General features: G+C 55.2%; 1 pseudogene; it reads left to right on the forward strand.

The window, feature by feature from the left end:
- Positions 1 to 503: 503 nt before the first annotated feature.
- Positions 504 to 16,912, forward strand: LOC138393682 (rho GTPase-activating protein 27-like; annotated as a pseudogene).
- Positions 16,913 to 19,134: the final 2,222 nt, after the last annotated feature.

Here is a 19,134-nt window from a genome sequence, read left to right on the forward strand (position 1 = left end):
AAAAAGACCTTGCCTAAGTGTGAAATCAGCATTTAATCACTGCAGTCAATTGATTCATGAACTGTGTGGTTTGATTTATTAGTTGTGTAGCAGCATTTAAAGATTTGGGGAAATGTGCTTTCTAGATGTAAATGCTTCATAAACTGAACCATAAAAATAAATAAATCTTACAAAGCTCTGTGTCAGGGCGGGCAGGAGAGAGAAGGTCTGTCTAACCCAGCGGGATTTCCAGGCTTTTCCACAAAAGGCTGATGTGACAACTCCCTCCCGCACCACTCCAGGGCAGAAGGAGTCCCTCCCCCTGTGCTCATCTGATGGAGGAGACAAGCCAGCCACCCGAGGCTCCGGTGTTGAGAAGCTGGATTCCTTGGATGTTGCTGTCACCCTTCCTATTTGTGGAGGAGGATGACCATCCAGGGGAGTGACACAGAGTACCGCAGGGTTCCCTGAACCCCCCAGGGGAGGGCTCCACGTGGCCTCTGCTCCACCATCCTCCCCGCCCTATGTTCACAGTCACTCCTCAGGGTCACGTGGAGCTGGGATTTGTGGGAATGAACCTGCCCCAGGCCCCTGCCATGGCCGGTGCTCAGGTGAGTCACAGCAGGGAGATGGCACAGCTGGTAGCAACAGGGATCTTCCTGCCTTGTTCTGAAGTGGCCCCATCTACCCTGGCTTCTGACCTCCAGGGACTCTCCCAGCCTGAGGATGTCATTCCCCATCCCCTGCTCCTGCACGTGGTGGGGCTTGGAAGCTGCTTCTCATCCCGACCCACTAAACCACCATAGGCCAGAGAACTCCCTCCGTCTTTGCCAACAGGGAGTCGACCCAGGCGATGGCAGAGGCCCTCACAGCCTGACCCACCACCGCTGATTGGGCTGTGGCTGTGACCAGGGCACCCCCTTTTAGCCATGGAGGTCCCGTGGTATCTCTGATTGGACCCCGGATTAGTTTCCTGTGGCTGCTGTAAGAAATGACCACGAATGGGTGGCTTAAAACAACAGAAACTTATTTTCTCACAGTTCTCCAGGCTAGACTCCACATGTCACCAGGGCGACTGACTCTCCCTCCAGAGGCTCTAGGGGACGATCCCTCCTTGTCTCATCCAGCTTCTGGGGGCTCCAGCTGTTCCTTGGCTTGTGGCCACATCTCTCCAATCTCTGCCTGTGTCTTCACATGGTCTTCTCTCATTCTCTGTCTCAGATCTCTGTCTCCCTCATAAAAACACTTGTCATTGGAGTTAGCACCTACCGGACAACCCGGGAGGATTGTGTGGCTAATGCTTCCTCATGTCAATCTCTGCTTCTGCCTTCCCGTGGCCTTTGTCCTCCTGCTCTCCTGTGTGTCACATGTCCCTCTTCCTTTCTCTCGTCAGCAACGTGTCACTGGATTCAGGGCCCACCCGAATAATCCAGGATGATCTCATCTGGAGATACTTTGTTTAATGTCTGCATAGACTCTTTTACCGATGAAGATCACGTTCACAGCTTCCGGGGGTCCTATGTCACTTTTGGAGGCCGCCATCCACTCCACTACAGCCCCTGGGCACACTGCAGGTAGAAATCAGGCACCTGCCGGAGCCCAGTCAGTTCTCTGGGCAAAAATCTCTTCCCTTTCTCTCCCTCTCGGCTGGCGTCCCAATCAGGTACCTAGAATAGGGAAATGCACAGACACAGAAAATAGAATGGTGGTTGCCAGAAGGTGGGGGAGGGGGGAATGGAAAGTTAGTGTTTAATGCATATAGAGTTTTACTCTTGGGAAATGAAAAGAGTTCTGTAGATGGATTGTGCTGATGGTTGCACAACATTGTAAATGTCATTAATGCTACAGAACTGTACACTTAAATATGGTTAAGTAGTCAATTTTATGTCATATGTCTTTTACAAAAAAGAAAAAAACATCCACAGAGCTGTTGAGGATAATGATTATTGTTTTAATCAACTAAGTTTTGAGGTGATGATTTGTTATACAAAAATAGATAACTGGAACAAGACCTAAGTTACTGCTGTTAAATAGATCCAGCATAGACTACTCACCTGTTTCATTTCTAAGGCTACTGCGACTGATTAGCCCCTCCCAAATATCCTGTGGTTCAAAACACTTCGATTACTACTTAGTCCTAACTACCCATGAAAGTCATTGGCAGACCTGGTCTTTCACCCTCCTTGGGTTCCCTTCCTCTGCACTGCCCCGGGGAAGTCCTGAAAACTTAGCCTCACTGATGATGGGCCGCCACTGCGCGCCAGCCGACTGAGCCAGCAGCTGCTGAAGCGCATCCTGGAAATCTTACCCACACGTCATGTCTGGATCCTGTGCCAGCTCCTGGCCAAGCCTTTGTCTGGGTCTCCATGCCTATCTCTTCACAGAAAAGGAAACAAAGGGAAAGAATATTGAGTGCTTTTGTGCCTTACACAAGATAAAATTTGATTATAGGACCTGCAACTTGCTAATCCTGGGGAGCTCTGAATCCTTAAGTAAATATGAAGGTGTTGCCACATCTCTGTGTTTCAAGCAGCTGCCATGCCTTCTGAAAGGCACGAACATAGAGTATTCAGCATGCAGAAGACTGTCAAAGGGTTTGTTTTTATTACGTTGAACTGTGTTGTGTTTTCAGTGATCCCAGTGGCCTGGCAACGTGATCCAAGGGAGCCAGCTGGGACAACTGTACCATCTGGTCAGATTTGGTGGGAACATGGATGCCAGGAATATGTAAAACTCAGAACCCAAACTTCACGGGGACTTATACTATCTTCTCTTCTCTTTTCTTTTCTTTTCTTTCCTTTTTTTTTTTTTTTTTTTTTTTTTTTTTGAGACAGTCTTGCTTTGTTACCCTTAGCTAGAGTGCAATGATGTCATGGTAGCTCACTGCAAGCTCAAGCAATCCTCCTGCCTCAGTCTCCTTAGTAGCTGGTACCACAGGTGAGTGCTATGATGCCTGGCTAATTTTTGTATTTTTAGTAGAGATGGGGTTTCACTCTTGCTCAAGCTGATCTGGGACTCCTGAGCTCAAGCAATCCTCCTGCCTCAGCCTCCCAGAATGCTAAGATTATAGGTATGAGGCACTGCACCCAGCCTACTATCTTCTCATTTCTTAAGATTTATTATTATTATTAGTTTATTTTAGAGACAGGGTCTCACTGTGTTGCCTAGGCTGATCTCAAATTCCTGGCCCCAAGGGATTCTCCCACCTCAACCTACCAAATAGCTGGGATTACTGGCATGAGCCATGGTGCCCAAATTTCAAGATTTACTATTTCTTATATGTCAACTTTCTTTACTTATTAATCTCATGAAAAATGTCAGTCATTTCTTTTGGCATGCTTCACAAATGATCAAAGATAAAACCTAAAAGCAGGTGGATTAGATGATAAACTATTAAGAGGAGAAAGACAGGAAGTAAAGAAAACAAAGGAGAGAAACTGAAAGCATGCCAAATCAAAATGAATTTAGATATAAACAAATAATGGATCACAAAGCACCTTCCTTCCAAGAAGAGAAAAAGGCAATAGAAATTTTATCAGTTATGTAAACCATCATGATTCAGCTCTTATGCTAACGAATAAGAAATGGGGATGGGGGTGTAAGGTTTTTGGATGGTTGGTGCCACAGAAAGAGAGACAGAAAGAAAGAAAGCAGAGTTGAAAGGGGTAAGCAATGAGGCTTTATTTGAGTGCTCCCAGGTGAGGGTAATGGGTCCCAAGAGAGGGGCCCAGGCGAGGTTCACAGTTCCCGGGAAAGAGGGGCCCGAGAAGTCATGCCAACCGGAAGTTTTGTGTGGGCTTATATATGTTTTAGAGCTGGGGGATGGGGGTTTTTTGGCATAGAGAGTTAGGAATTTTCCGTTATGGTTTTAGGGTGGGTATTGAGAACTAGGAAGGGCTGGTGGTATGTATGGATTCAAGGAACCGAGACTTTAATTAGGATAACCATCCAGGTGTGGCTATTCTTTAACTTAGCTGGGCCTTGCAGGCATTGTTTTTGACAGCTCTCGTGGGCTTCTTTTTTTCATTAGGGAGGGGAGGGGTGCCCGCCACCAGCCTTACAGGGAGGAAAACACAGGATTTAATATTTGGAAATTTCTATTGAGTGTGAATTAATTTCCCTGATTTCTCCTTGGGTGAGAAGCAGCCTCAGAGTAAATGTTTCTAAGTGTGAACTAAAATAAAATTTTAAGGCTAACCCCCCGCCATTTTCTATGGGCGGTTCACTTCCGGGGGGTTCACTTCTTGTCGGGGTCTCGGTTTGTTCCTCAGCCCAAAGGGAGGGGCAGAGGCTCGGATTTGACTCCACTGGGTGCCCTGCCAGCTGCTGATGAGCCACCTAACTGCCCCAGCCCAGTGTCCCCAAGTGTAAGGATCAGCCTTGTGGCAATCCTTAAATGGGGCGGGGCGTGGAAGCGCTGGGCAGTAGCGGGCGGTCCCCTCACACGACCTGGGGTCCCCCTCGGTGCGCTTCCCTTCGGGTCTGCGCAGCCTTCACTGGGGTTTCTTTGGGGGCAGCCCTCCCCCTGGTGGCCAGGGTGGGGAACAGCACCCGGCAGACGGGGACGCAGGCGGGCCGTGTGTCCAGTGGCTCTGCCAGCAGGCAGGCAGCTTCTCTGGGGTAGGTGGCTGGATGCCAGCTCTCCTTCCCCCAGCGCCCCTTCGTTCCTGGGCAGGCTCCCGGTGGCGCGCTCCCAGGCACATTCTCTGTCCCAGTGACGGTGAGAGTGTGCCTGCCCCTCTGAGCTGTGCCCTGGAGGTGGGGGAATGGCCTTGCCCTTGGACAGTATGCACAGAGTGTGTGCTGAGGAGGGGCGAGGCAGCCCTTGACCATGAACCAGGGCTCTGTAAGTCTGCCCAGGGCCAGCACCTAAGAGCCCAAACCAAGGAGGAAGGAGATCCCCCAGGTCCTGGCATCTCCAGTTGCTGAAGGCAGGCGCGAAGGTGAGATGAGAACGGCGTGTAGACAACTGGCCAGAGCCACTATATGGCCGAGGGTGGAGCCTTCCCCAAGTTTAAGTGGATGGGCAAGAGCCAGGGGACGGGGAGGCTGAGGATGGGGAGGAGGGGGCTGCTGAGAGGGGATCCTGGGAGAAAAGATGAGGGAGGGCCCAGAACAGAGAGGCAAGGATGTGAGGAGGGAGGCGACCAGGGTCACTTGGGAGGGTGAAGGGTGCCTGTCTGCAGGGCATCAGCTCAGGGCTTGGGGAAGGCTACTCAGCAGGCCCAGGGCACCCCCAGAGGAGAGGAGCCTCTGCCATGTATGGCTTTTTACAGCCTTGTCATTCACCATTCACTCAAATAGCACATACTGAGCACCTCGTGGGTGCTGGTCACCCTGCTGCACACTGGGGACCCAAAGCGTCATAAGACACAGTCCCAAAGGAGCTAACAGTCCCGTGGGCTCTCATTCAAAGGCTTGCACCCAGGGTTAAGTTCCCGGCATCTTGGAAGGCAGGAATAGGTACCCCAATTTGCCCTGAGTACAAACAGGTTCAGAGAGGTTTAGTAACTGGCCAAAGGTCACACAGCCAGGAAGTGGCTGTGTCCAGGTCAGTTCTGGGCCCTATTTCAGCCAGGTGGCCTTCAGGGTTAGCCACCCTGTTACCCTCAGCAAGAACAGTACAAGCCAAAGGCAAACAAGTGCTCACTTTTCTGCACACACCTATGTGCCCAGCCCTGTCGTGGCCATGAATTCCAAACCCTGACCTTGCTATCTGCAGCTGAGGGTGCAGTAGGAGAATCTGACATCCCAGGAGAGGGCAGAAGCAAAGGCTTCTGAGGAGGGAGAGATGGAGGAGGGGGGGTGAGCTGGGTGGACACCTCTCCTCCAAGGTGGCCACTCAGGGAGCCAGGGAAGCCTGGCGAAAGCCTCTGAGGCCCCTCCCCCGAGACCACAGTCCTTATTTCTGGGTGCGGTCACCGTCCCACCCCAGAGGCGGGAGAGCCGGCCGGGAGCCCGCTGCTGCTGCCGGACACTGGCCACTGGGAGGAAGAGTTACGGCCCAGTTGCCACTTCTTACACAAACAGCCCAGGAGGCGCCGCACCTGAGCAGGCGGCCTGCACGGGAAGGAGCCCAGGGCCCTCGTCCTCCCTCCTCCAGGGACTGTGAGTGGACCCCTCACCTGGGGAAGGGGGCGGCCACGGTTTCCTGTCCTCCCCCTCCCCCAGACTCCCCACCAGGCCCTTCCCTATCCCGGTCCAAAAACTCACCTGGTGACCCCTCCTCTCTGGATCGCAGACCCGCTCCCACTTCCTGGGGCAAACTCCAAGGGAAGCCCGAGGTGGCCCTGTCTGAGATACAGCAACTGGCCTCGGGACAGATCCACCTGTCCTCTCTCGGGGCCAGCCAGGGACCTTTGGAAAGTGGGGTTGGTAACAGCAGGGGCCCTGTAGCCAAGCTGAGGGGACTCCAGGGAGCCCTTTGTCCCCCTCCTCCAACGGCTCCCCGCCCCCCAGCTAGGGCAGCCCTGGGTTGCTGGCTGCTTTCCGCACACCTGGCCTGACTTTTCCTCCCCGTGACTCACCTGCTGCCCCAGGGCCCAGGAGTCCCGCTTCCCAGACTGTGACCTGGCTTGTGAGGGAGCAGGTTCTTGGGTCCCCCCCAGCCCACATAGCTCTGGCCACTCGGAGCTCTCCCCACCTACCCCTCCATCCCCTGCAGGCTGGGAGGTGGCCCCATGGTCCTCTGGGGATCTCCCTGTAGCCCCAGCCTCATTATTCGCCTCTCAGCCCCTGGTTCCCGGCAGCCCCAGGCCTCCTGAGATGGGCCCTTAACAAGCCCACCTGCCTCCTCTCCTCCTTCCTGGGCCCCAGCAGTCGGCCTCCCTCTGCACCTATTTTCTCTGCCCTTCCTAGAGCTGACCGAGTCCAGTGGTGGGAGGGGACGGGCATCAGTACTGAAATGTCAGCCTGCACGGGTGGTCAGTGCCAGGCCCTGGGGCATGGGAACAACATGACACGATGTGACAATGCGATATGCTGTGGTTGTGTATGACGTGGTGGCGTGTCTGCTGGGTGCAGGATCTTGGATGCCACCTGGAGGAGGAAGGTGTTACCAGAGGTAAAATCTAAAGGTTTCTACAATTCCCTCCCATGAAACCCTCTGGACCCAGGGCTTTTTCAGTGGCAGATTTTTTCTGAGTGCTAATTAGATCTATTCAAGTATCTACTAGTTCTCTAGTTAATTTTGGTCATTTTATATTTTACTACGAAAGCATTTGTTTTCTCTAGATTTGTATACATTACACTTTTAAAATTTATTAATTTCTTTGTGGCCAAGTAAATGATTTTTTTTCTAAGTTTTTCATAGACATATGGAAAAAAGGTACACTTTCTATTTAAGGGATAAAAGGTCCTTCATGTATCAAATCAAGTTTATTATGTATAATTCAAACTTTCACTTCCTTTGTATCCTTTTTGTTTTTGGTCTTTTATGCTAATTCTGATGAAGTTTTGTTAAACCTCCCTCTCAAATTTTCCCTATAAAGTTCTTCTGGTGCTTTTATTAGTTTTTGCTTTTCATATTTAATGATGCTGCTTTTGAGAGCGTGCAGATTTTGAGTATTCTATCTTTATGAATTGTGCATTCCTGTCACTACATGTCATCCCCCTTTATCCTGTTTTATTGCTTAATCTTACATTTTACCCTTCTATTTTTAATATGGCCACTCTTTATTTTACATTATATTACATTAAAAATAAATCCTTTTATTTTCAACCATTATCATTTTTTAAACTGTATTTCTTGTATACATCATATCACTGGATTTTAAAACCTGAGCTGACCTTTTACTAGGAGAATTCGATCTGTTCGAGCTTCATTTAATAACTGACAGGCTAATTTTATTTATTTATTTTCTGCTGAGGAGTCATAAATTCCAGACATCCTATTTCAAGCCTGAAAACTTCAGCATGCATTTCTGAAAAGTAATGTTTTGTTTTCCATAACCACCCTACCATTATTATAGCTGACAAAATTAACATTCATTCCTGAATGTTTCTAAGACCTGGGCTATAGTCAAATTGCCTCCGTTGTCCTAACACATCTCTCTCTCTCCCTCAGTCTCTCTCTCTCCTGGTTTGTTTGCACCAGGATCCAGTCCAAGGTCGTGCCTTGCTTCTGGCTGTCTCTGTAATCGCTTTTGAACACCCCCACCCTTTCCTTTGCCTTGACGCTGACTCGTCAAGAGACCAGACCAGTTGCCCCGTGGGGTACCTGTCTGTCGTGTGTGCTGGCTTCCTTGTGGCAGCGTTTCCCTGTTCTAACCCGTGTGACCCGTGAAGCCGTAGGGTCTGAAAGGTTCAGGCGCGGGGATCCCCAGGGCTCAGCGACAGATGACGCTAAAGGAGGCAGGAGTCACAGATGATTCTACCTGTGTAACAGGTGATGCTGACACGAGAAAGGGAGACAATTTGATATTGGACATCTTCCCAGGCCTACAAAGGACACCCGGCAGCAGTTGGATGTGTGAGCCTAGAGGGGTTGCGAGTTGGTGACCTACAGCTGGTCGTGCTCTCGCAGGCGGCAGAGCGAGAAGCCAGGTGAGACACCCGGCACTGAGGCCGTGGCAGAGGCGGCGCAGCCCCGGCCCAGTCAGGCTGAAGGAGGACCGGGTCTGTCATCAAGGGAGTGTGGAAGGCCTTCCGAGCAGGGGGCTGGTGTCTAAGTGAGGGCCAGAGAAGTCAGCTCTGAAAAGGAGGAAGGGAGAAAGGAATCAGTCTGTAAAAGGCGATGCGAGCTGGGCCCAGGGAGCACCCAGGCCACTTCTTTGTTCCTGCCCGACATCTTACTTGCCTCTGTGAGTACACAGCTGTGACATCTGGCTTATCGATATCTTATTATTGGTAATAAATATAATTAATGCAATTGTCCCATGCATCTGCAGCACTAAATACTTTGAAAAGCACTTACCCATTCTATCTTCACTACAATTTCTGGAATGGGCAGAGTAGACATTTTATACCTGGGGAAACTGAGGCAGGGAGGCATTGTGACTTTCTGAAGGTCACCCAAGTGGCAAGTGGCCAAGTCAGGACTGTGTGACCCCAGTGGTCCTCTGAAAGACACGTCTCCTTCCTCGTTCCCTAGGTGGACGAACCCCCGGAGCCCGTTTACGCCAACGTAGAGAGGCAGCCTCGGGCGACTTCGCCGGGCGCTGCCGCGGCCCCCCCACCCCAACCCTGTGTGGGGGACGCACACAGGCACCAGCACCGGGCGCCCCTACTGCTACAACCCTGACACGGGTGTGACGACCTGGGAGTCGCCCTTGGAGACTGCTGAGGTCTCCGCCATCCCAGCCACCTCCCCCACCTCCGTGGGCAGCCACCAGAGCCTCGAGACCGAGTGGAGCCAACACTGGGATGAGGAGAGCCGCAGGGTGTTCTTCTGCAGCCCCCTGACCGGCGACACCGCCTGGGAGGGGATGCACCACCCCGGCCGCCCCAGGGACCAGAGGGCGAGGGGCGGGGCTATCTGCGATCCCTCTGGCCCCGCCCCCTGCTTCACCCGGCCCCAGGGACCCAATGGCAAGGGGGTGGGCTGGTCCCTGCAGCGCAGCCCCCCATTCCCCAGAGGGACTACCCTGAGTTGCTGACCAGTTACCCAGAGGAAGACTATTCCCCGTGGGCTCCCTCGGGGAGCCCGGCCCCACCTCTCCCTTGACCACACCCCCCGGCTGGTCTTGTCACATCAGCCAGGACAAGCAGAAGCTTTACACCAACCACTTCACCCCAGAGCAGGTAGGGGCAGTGGACAGATGGACCCAGACAGCCGCGGGTGGCTCCCCTCTACTCTCCTCACTACGAGCTCCCCTTGGCACTCTGAACCGCAGCTCCCACGCAGACCCTAAGCCAGCCCAAGACTCGGAGTCGCCTGCATCTGCCTCTCCGAGCTTCCTGCTGCTGACCTGGACACAGGTTGGAGGGAGCCTTTTCTCTCCTCTCAGGAGCTGGGTGGGGGGCCCTGATCCTCCCGCTCCCCACAGCGGGTGAGGTTGGAGGACCAGCACGGGAAACAAACAATACTTCTACAGCCCAGACGACTCCTCCGTCCGGTCGGAGCTGCCCCAGGTAACCAGCTGGGGAGAGACGGGGAGACTATATATGACAGTGTCTTCCTCCCCAGGTCCCTGTCCCTGCCCCTCGAAGCATGCACAAATCTAGCCAGGACAGTGACACTCCAGCCCAGGCCAGCCCTCCTGAGGAAAAGGTAACAGGGGTGGCACGAAGGCCCTGGCAGGACCACCACAGAAGAAACGGGGAGTTTCTGGAGATCCTGGGGGCAAAGACTGGGTGGGACACATCTGTCTCCCCCGTGGCCCCGGCACTGGCCCCCGGAGGTGGGTGAGGCTGGGAAGTGGGAAGGAATCTCTCCTGCCGCTGCTGCCGGGGAGCAGGCGCCACCCGCTCCAGCCAGGAGGCTGGGCTGGTACGGAGCGTTCAGTGGAGACACAGGCCCAGCCCGTGGGGGGTTGCAGCCGAGGGGGAGACTGGCCTCTGCCCTCCGTGCCTCACCCTCTGGACTCCCTGCTCGTTCCCCTTCTCTTAGATCAGGACCCTGGACAAGGCAGGGGTGCCGCATGGCACCAGGACGGTGGACAAGGGCAAGCGGCTCCGGGGAGAGCGCCTCTGCACCTAGACCAGGGCAGGGTGGGCCTTAGAGATGAAGTTCACTCCCCACAAGCCAGGCTCTTATTAATCCTCATAGTGACCTCATGAGAGGGCCTGTGAGGAAACTGAGACACTGAGAGCTTAAAGTGACTTGCCCAAGGTCACCTGGCTACCAGTGTTAGATTTGGGAGTCCACCTCTCACAGTCGGGTGCCCTGGTCCTGGGGCTAGGAGGGGGGCCTCAGCCTAGGACCGAATCTAAGTCCTGCCCACCTGCCGCTTCCCCACCCTCATCTAGGAGGAAGCACTGGAGCACCTCCTGGCCGGTGCTGGAGGGTGTGTCCTGACGATCTTCAAGGACTCACAGACCCCGACTGCAGTTGGCCTGGGGAGGCCCAGGCCCCCAGGGCAGGGAACCTCCCCCCCCCCCCCCCGGCCACCCTGTCTGGCTTAGAACAGACCAGGTCTGAGACAGCGGTCCGTGAGTGTCCAAGGAGCTGGGCCTTCGCAGGGAGAGGGTGACGACAGCAGGTTCACCCCAGGACAAGCAGTTTTAGCCACTCGGGGATGGGGAGCAGTCCTTGAGGGTGGACAGCTCGAGGCTGGAGGGCGGGGAGGCTGGGGCTGGACACACCTGCTGACAGGGACGGGCTCTGCTCCTTCCTTTCATCTTCTGGGTGGACAGGCAGCAAGGGACAAGCCAGCCAGCAGGATCTCTGGGTTCCAGGAACCGTTGGGTCCCTTTCACCCAGCAACCCTATCCTGTCCCTACAGCCACAGTGCGGTAGCAGGCCCCTCGGAGCTGAGGGCTCCCTGTGACCCTGCCCACCCTTCCTCCCCGTCCCACAGAGGCAGCCTTCCAGGTTCTGCATCCCTGAGTACACGGTGGAGCTGAAGGGGACCTCTCTCTCCTGGGTCCCCAAAGGCAAATCCAGAAGGAGGGAAGGGGTGTCCTGATGTCCAGGGACCCTCACTGTAGGCGAGCCCCAAGGAGGAGCACCTGGGAAGAGCTGGGGCTGGAATTCTCAGGGCTCAAGGCCATGGATTCTGTAGTTCCCTCCCCAGGAGCTGAGTTACTCGTCCTTGCCCTGGAGGGTGGTGAGAAGTAGAGGCCTCTGGGAGATGAGACCCTGTGTGCCTAGAATAGTGGCCGCTAGAATGGTGGCAGCATCCCAACCTGAGGCAGGAAGCTCCCTGGCCCTGGTGCTTACTCTGACGGGCTGGGCAACCTGCTCTTTCTCCCCGGGTCCCCATCCTGCCCCTGGGCCAGAGCCCAGCTTCCCACTGGACTGGGTCCCCAGTGGGTAAGCCAGGGTGGGGGATGGGCTGCCAGGCTCCCCCAGCAGGCGAGGGTCCTCCCACGGCACGCCCCTCACTGTTCACGTGCTGTCTCATTTTTCTTTTTCTTTCTTTTTCTATTTTTTGGAGTTAGAGTCTCTGTCACCAAGGCTAGAGTGCCATGGCATCATCATAGCTCACAGCAACCTCAAACTCCTGGGCTCAAGCAATCCTGCTGCCTCAGGCTCCCAAGTAGCTAGGACTACAGGCACACACCACCATCACACCACCATGCTTGGCCAATTTTTAAAAAATGTTTTGTAGAGACAGGGTCTTGCTTTGTTGTCCCAGCTGGTCTCAAACTCCTGGCCTCAAGCAATCCTGCTGCCTCAGCCTATCAAAGTGCTGGGATTACAGACATGAGCCACTGCACCCAGCCTAACCCTTAGCTCTTAAAAAATGTCTAGTGTGTAGCTCCACAAACATGGGATCTAGAGGCATGAGCCCAGTGTCTGCAAAAGAGCTTCCCGGAGGTTTAATTAGGAGTCTCAGGGCTGTTGGGTACCATATGGTGATGATAGCCAAAAGCATAACCTTGTACCTCGGCTCAGAAAAAGCCATTCTGCAAGGAGCCTGAGTGTGTAGCTTTCTGATGATTCACCAAGGTTCATTCAGTTCTAGAACCAGGATATCTACAGAGCAGAGTTGGAAAACTGGTTTTGTCTCCTGAGCTACTCTGATCTGGAGCTACCTTGAGAATTCTGGAGCCTTCTCCAGGCTTGGCAGGGTAGGGTTCTGTGATCAACTAGCAATGTCTGCTATAGTGTCACGTGGAGGAGGGACATCACATTTGCTAGCCATGTGCCTTCTCTGACCTCGAGGGACAGCCTTCAAACAGTTCTCTTATGAAGGTCATCTGTGGGCTTTTGATGAAAGTGTCGGAGCAGGACTTTCTGAGCTGTCTGTGCTGGCCAGGAGCAGGAGGCAGACGGTGCTGTTGGAAGCTGCTCAGGCCAAGGGGAGGCTGACAGTCCTGAGTGGAGGTCAAGGAACCCCCTGCCTCCTGGCGGGCTGGCGGCCACCCTCTGTCCACTCCGGGTGGCCTGTAGGCAACTCCAGGACGTTCCTCAAGAGACAGCCCCAAATTCTATATCATCAAGGACAGATGGGTTAGTGGGGCCCAGGAGATGTCCACAGCAGGTCTTCCTAGTCACCCCAAAGCCACAGAAAACGTTAGTATCAGTCCCCCAAGAGCCGCTAGTACCCTCAGCCTGCCTGTGTGTGCGGCAGGATCGACGTGTCCTGCAGTACGTTGCTGGGTAGCTATGTAGCTTGGCCACATTTTGTTTTTTTAACCAGAACGAATCTGCAAAACAGCTTTGTCTTCTGCAGGAAACTTTCAGATACTTGCTGACTATGTTTTGAGAGAGCTGCCACGGAGAATGGAGGTTGTTTTAGAAGTGTCATTAGGCCACTCTCTGGGGTCATCCCCAGCGGGGCCCCTGCCTGCTTAGATCACAGTGGGGCTGCGCTGGCCGCCGCTCAAGAGTCTCTAGTCTTTGCAAGGGAGGTGGAGGGGTGGAACATGCGTTTTTCTTTTTTTCTTCATTTTTAAAGCAGTTTAAATATAAATAGTATTCATGTATGAGTTTAAAAGGGCAGCCGAAAGACAGTCCTCTCTGATGCTAGAAGTTGTTCCTTGTTTGAGACAGTTTCTGCTGCCTCTCCCACTGGACCTAAAGGGCAGGGTTGGTGGGGGCTGCCACTGCCCAACATTGACATTAACCCTGAACTTGGTCCTCAGAGCCAGAGGCTATGGAGGATCCATCCACTCAGAAAGGGCTTGGAGCTTCAGGCCTGTTGTAGCCAGTTTTCTTCTGGCATTTTGTTTAATTTCTGCTTCTCGAATTTCTGCATCTCAGTAAAGTGGGCTGGGGGGTGAGAGAGGGTGGGGACTCCTGGCTGCTAAAGGAGGGCAGCACTCTAGGTCCTCAGTGAGCATATCGGAGGGGCACGGAGGACACTCGTTTCCTCTGGGATCCGCTTTCAAATTCTCTCTCCCCACATCTCCTTCCCTGTCAGTTCCAGTGGCCGAGGCTGTCCCTCAGGAAGCTTCCCTTCCTTAGATTTCTGCAGGACAGTGCTCTGGGTGAGGGCCGCCACGTCCTGCGGGGGCTCATGTGGAGGTGGGTTGGGGCAGGGGAAGTTTCCCCGACAGCTGAGCCATGCAGATCTGCGCTCCACTGCCACTAGCTATGTGCCCATGAGGAAGCTGCTAAAACTCACTGAGCCTTGGTTTGGTCATCTGTAGCACAGAGAAGCTGTCACCCACTGCTTTAAGTGTGGTGGAAGCCCTTGGTTCCATTAGGCTCTGAGTTCCTGGGGGTAGGGGACAGGTCACCTCCATCTCTGTACCCACCTCCCTCGGTGCCAACACCCAGGGCAGACTCAGGGAACCAGAGATGACCCAGTGATTTGTGTCCCTCTAGCTACAGGGTCGCAATGGCTCGGAGTACCTGATCCAGCATGACTCAGGCCATCATCAACACCTGGCACAAGGCCATTGCCCATGGCATCCAGGAGCTGGTAGGCAGGGCCTGGGGTCTCTAGGGCCACTAGGGAGGGGTGGCCAGCTGTTATACAGGGCAGCTGTGCCCACTGTGGGACATAGGGAGCTCCATGGCACCAGTGGGCAAGCGCCAATCCCTGAAAATGCAGTGTCCCCTGCATGGCTGGGATGGCAGGATGCTAAAGCAACTGCCTTCTGTCATCTGTGAATCCAGCCTGGGGGTGGCCCTGCAGGCACCCTCTCCACGTGCAGTGGGGAGCTCACCCTGGAGGAATTTCCCATTTTCAGGGACACAGGAGGAAAAGTAAATATTCTGGGAACCAACTTCAGGCTGGAATGGCAGGCTGAAACTAGAAGGTAAAGTTTAAAAGTATTGATTTCAAGAGTCTCCCATTTCCTAGGTTCAAAATATCAATTGTATAAGTAGAGATAGGGCAGGTCCCCTCTGACAACTATTTACCTGGAAATGACCTGGGGGGTTTTGACCCTTAATTCCCTATGAGCCAACACTGGGTGCAGCTTTTGGCTCTATTAATAGAGGTAGGAACCCAGAGCCAGAGAGGTGATGTTGGTGCAGTTGTCGGCAATACTCCAGCCCCAGCCGGAATTAGAAGCTCAGAACTGGGAGCCACATACTGGGTTACGACTACAGGAGCTGAGGAAAATACAGGAAGAGGGGCCAGGCACTGGGAGGTGGGTAGGGGAGGACAGGATGACTGATTCCAACACCCGTTCGGCTCCAGGCAGCTAAAGGAGGCCAATGTGCTGAGGTTTCATAGTAAAGGTGACGGGAGTTAACCTGGGTAAGGGAAGAGAGATCGCTTTGCCTGAGGACCGTGCCTGCTGGGAGGGCATTTCAGGTCCCTTGCCCCGCCCCAGAAGGACCCCCAGCTGGCCCAAGGTCCTGCCTCTCTGAAGCTATGTGATTGCGGTCTGCAGACTCCCCCGCCCCGGAGGAGGAAAGTGAGAGCGGCAGTGTGGCCTTCGGGTCTAGTGAGCCCTGGGAAGCTGGCAGGAGAAAAGGATGACAGGGCTGAGTCCCAGTGTGTGCAGGGCACGGGGTGGGGAGCATCCCAGAGACCTCTCTCAGCGGGCGGTGATGCCCCGCTGGGGCCTGCCCTGCCAACAACCCAGATGCCACTGACAACTCACAAGGTCCTACTTTCCCCTACATCAGGTGCGCCCACCCTGGGCCCCAGGGGGCTGGAGAGCGCAAGTTTCTGCAGGGCGGCCCACGCTGCCGTCGCTGCGGTAGAAGGGCTACATCAAAGGTACCGGTTTGCAGAGGGCACGCACGGGTGGCGCAGGGCCGGGCGGCGGCCGCTGGGCGGCGCTGACGAGCCTGTCCCCCAGACCAGGTTTAGCCGCGCGCTGGCCGCGCTGCGTCAGCGGTAGCGGAGCCGGGTGTTGCGCTTTGTGCCCCGGTGGGTCGCGGTGTGCGGTACTTGGGGTGGGCCTGGCCGGGCCTCCTACCAGGACTGCAGGTTGGAGACCCCTGGGTGGGCGCAGGGTTGAGTGGGGAAAGAACAGGAGGCCTTGAGTAGGAATCACAGCAGGGGCTTCAGCCCCACCCCACCCAACCTGGTCCTCGCCTCCCTCCATCCCAGGGCTGGACATGGACAGGCTGTACCGCATCAGTGGAAACCTGGCCACTATCCAGAAGCTGCGCTACAAGGTGGACCACGGTGAGGCCGGTCCCCATGCCTCCCCCCGGGGCGTGAAGGCGCTAAGGGGCCCTGACCTCCCTTCCTCCGCCCCAAATGAGCGTCTCGACCTGGGAGACCGACGCTGACGCTGGGAGGACGTGCACCTTATCACGGGCGCGCGAAGCTCTTCTTTCGGGAGTTGCCCAGAGGTGGGGTGGATGGGGCAGGAGAGGAACTGTCCTGCCTAGGGCCACCGCCTTGGCCAGGCTCTGTGCCACCACGCTTGCTGACCCTGCTCCCCTCGCAGAGCCCACCCTCCTCCTCCTCCCTCCTGTCTGACTCCCTCCCTCTGATCCTTCCCTTGCTTGAGTTGCACGACCAGGCCCAGCGCAGCCGCTGTATTCGTGACCTGGTGGGTTCGCTGCCTGCCCCCAACCGCGACACGCTGTGGCTGCTCTTCCAGCACCTGTGCCGGTGAGCCGGGCGGGTGGGTGGGAATGGGGTGGCGGGTCCTGGCAGGACCCCCTCCACGGCTCCCCCCAGCTCTGGGCCCTGATTCCACCTGCCTGGCCGCAGGGTGATGGAGCACAGCAAGCAGAAATGCATGTCGGTGCAGAGCGTGGCCATCGTGTTGGGGCCCACACTGCTGCCGCCGGAGACAGAAGAGACCAGCATGCCCATGACCATGGTGTTCCAGAACCAGGTGGTGGAGCGCATCCTGCTGCAGTGCTCGGATATCTTCCCGCCGCACTGACTGCGGACCTGCGACTGGGGGCGGCTGGAGGCCACCCAGCTGGACTTCAGGAGACCCTCCGCCTCCCCCGCGTCTGCAGGCGGTTGTGACGTCCTCACCTCTTGGTTCCGAGGCTATGGTGACCCCTGGTGGGCAGTTCGCAAAATGTGATTTTTTTTTCTGAGGCATGTCCTGTTTGGGGTTAATTGGGTTCTGCTTTGTATGGCAGTGTCGCCCCCTGTGCGCATGCGACAGTGTGCGGCTGAGTGTTCTGGGAGAGACCATCCTGGGAGGAGAAATTTGGTGAGGGGGCTTCCCGGCTTCTTCGGGCCTTCCCCTGAATTAGGCCCTTCACCAAGACCCCATGTGTCCCAGCCCTGTGCAGACCGTGAAGCCCCTAAGACAACTGCCCCGCTGCCCAAATAGGACTGACTCGGCCTCCAGCGTTGGCAGCCGGACCTGCCCTCCTCAGGCCTCAGGGATGACGCTGCCGCTGGCCCGCCGTCAGGCTGGCTGCGGCCCAGTTTCACCTGCTTTCCTGTTCCAGCGGCTCCATGCTCCTGCCCTCCCTGACCCGCTGGTGTTCTGCGCAAGGGTTCTTCATGTTGGCTAAATGTGCACTCTGAACCTGCCACTTGACATGCACCGTTTCCACACACCGTCCCATTTTACAGATGAGGAGACTGAGGCTTGCAGAGGCAAAGCGACTTCTTCAGGGCCCAGTAGAGGATCTGACTCCCCAGAAAAGGCTCCTCTGACACTAGAGCACAGCCGGGGGGGGCGGGGTGGGGGCCCTCTAGCTGTCAGGTATTCCTGCCTGGTGCCCACCTAACCTGAAGAGTTGAGAGGCGCTGCGGAGTGGGGCAAAGGAGGACACAACCCCAGGATAGGAAGTGTGAACCCTGGGGTCTGCAGCCCCTCCCTCCTCAGACACGAGCCACCTCAGTTTACAGATCTCGGCCCCCCGCCCTATCCTCCTGTTCATTTTTTCAAAAAATGACAGCTACTATTTATCGGACATTGGTACCACACCAAGCATTTTACTTGGCCTATCTCCTTGTTACTCACAGCCAATATTTATTGTCTGCTCTTCTGTGCCACGCACTGTGTCCTGGGCCGGGGACTGCGCACACTGCCTGCCCTGGTGGAGCTTATAATCCAATGGGTGGGGCTGACCCACGCCCACACCCACCCCAGTGCCAGCGGGGCCAGGGCAAGAGTATACACAGAGGCCTTGCACCGTATGTCTGGACATTTGGAAGTTATAAATCAAACTAACAACTGTTAAATAAAATATGTTCTATTCCCCTACTCTGACATATGCTTTGATAGTGACCTGGAAGGCCAGGTTCTAATTTAAAACTTCTGTGACTTCCGAGTTCCCTGCCCCAATGTGGGCATGAGAAGAGCTGGCCTGGCCCTCAGCCTGCCCGCTTGTCTTCCCACCCCCAGCCATCTTGGCCCAAGGAGAGGTTCCCATGCACACGTGTGGACACTCTAGTCCCTGTGTGCAGCTGCCCATACCTCCTGCAACCCGCTGCCACTTGGCTACCCCATTGGTGACACAGTCCACCCTTGAGGGACATTCTGGAGTCCCTCGTATTGGGAGTGTGGTCTAAAGGGGAGGGTCTGGCCTTCGAGAGGGCCCCACAGATTCCTTATCCTGTCAGGGGAGCCGCAGACAGACAAGGTCTGGGCTGGAGTCTTGCCAAGCAGGGGACCCATGGCAGGGACGCCCCGCACCCGAGTCTAAGGGCGGAACTGGACAGACCTTGAGCAGCTGATGACTTGCTCAACCACTGCACAAGAGCTGGGAGAAGCACAGGGTGCTCTGAAGATGTGTCAAGGCGGTGACTGTTGTCCAGGGATCCGAGATGCCTCTGCAGAAGCCACATTTGAGTGAAGCAGTAAAGAATGAAGAGTCAACCAGGCCAGGGGTTAAGGGAAGGGTGTCTAGTCAGAGGGAACAGCATGTGCAAAGGCTCTGGGGCAGAAAGGCTTGTGGGGAGAACAAGGTCTGAGAGAAGACCCTCATGACTGGAGCCCAGAAAGCCAGTGGGCATGGGCACCAGCTGAGGCCAGAGAGCTGGCAGGGGGCAGAGCATGTGGGGCATGTGGCCGAGAGCTTTGGGTCACCGGGACAACAAGCTGGAGGATCCTTGGGCAGAGAGGTCTTGGGAAGTGTCTGCTCCCCGCCTCCACCCCAGGCTTATGACTCTGCCAAGGCCTCATGGGCAAATAATGTAGCAGCAGGCTGAGAAGTCCTAGAATCATCACATTTTGTCACAAGGAAGAGCTTCAGAAATCACCCAGAAATCA

This window comes from Eulemur rufifrons, chromosome 12 (assembly GCF_041146395.1).
Source record: "Eulemur rufifrons isolate Redbay chromosome 12, OSU_ERuf_1, whole genome shotgun sequence".
NCBI classification, from domain to species: domain Eukaryota; kingdom Metazoa; phylum Chordata; class Mammalia; order Primates; family Lemuridae; genus Eulemur; species Eulemur rufifrons.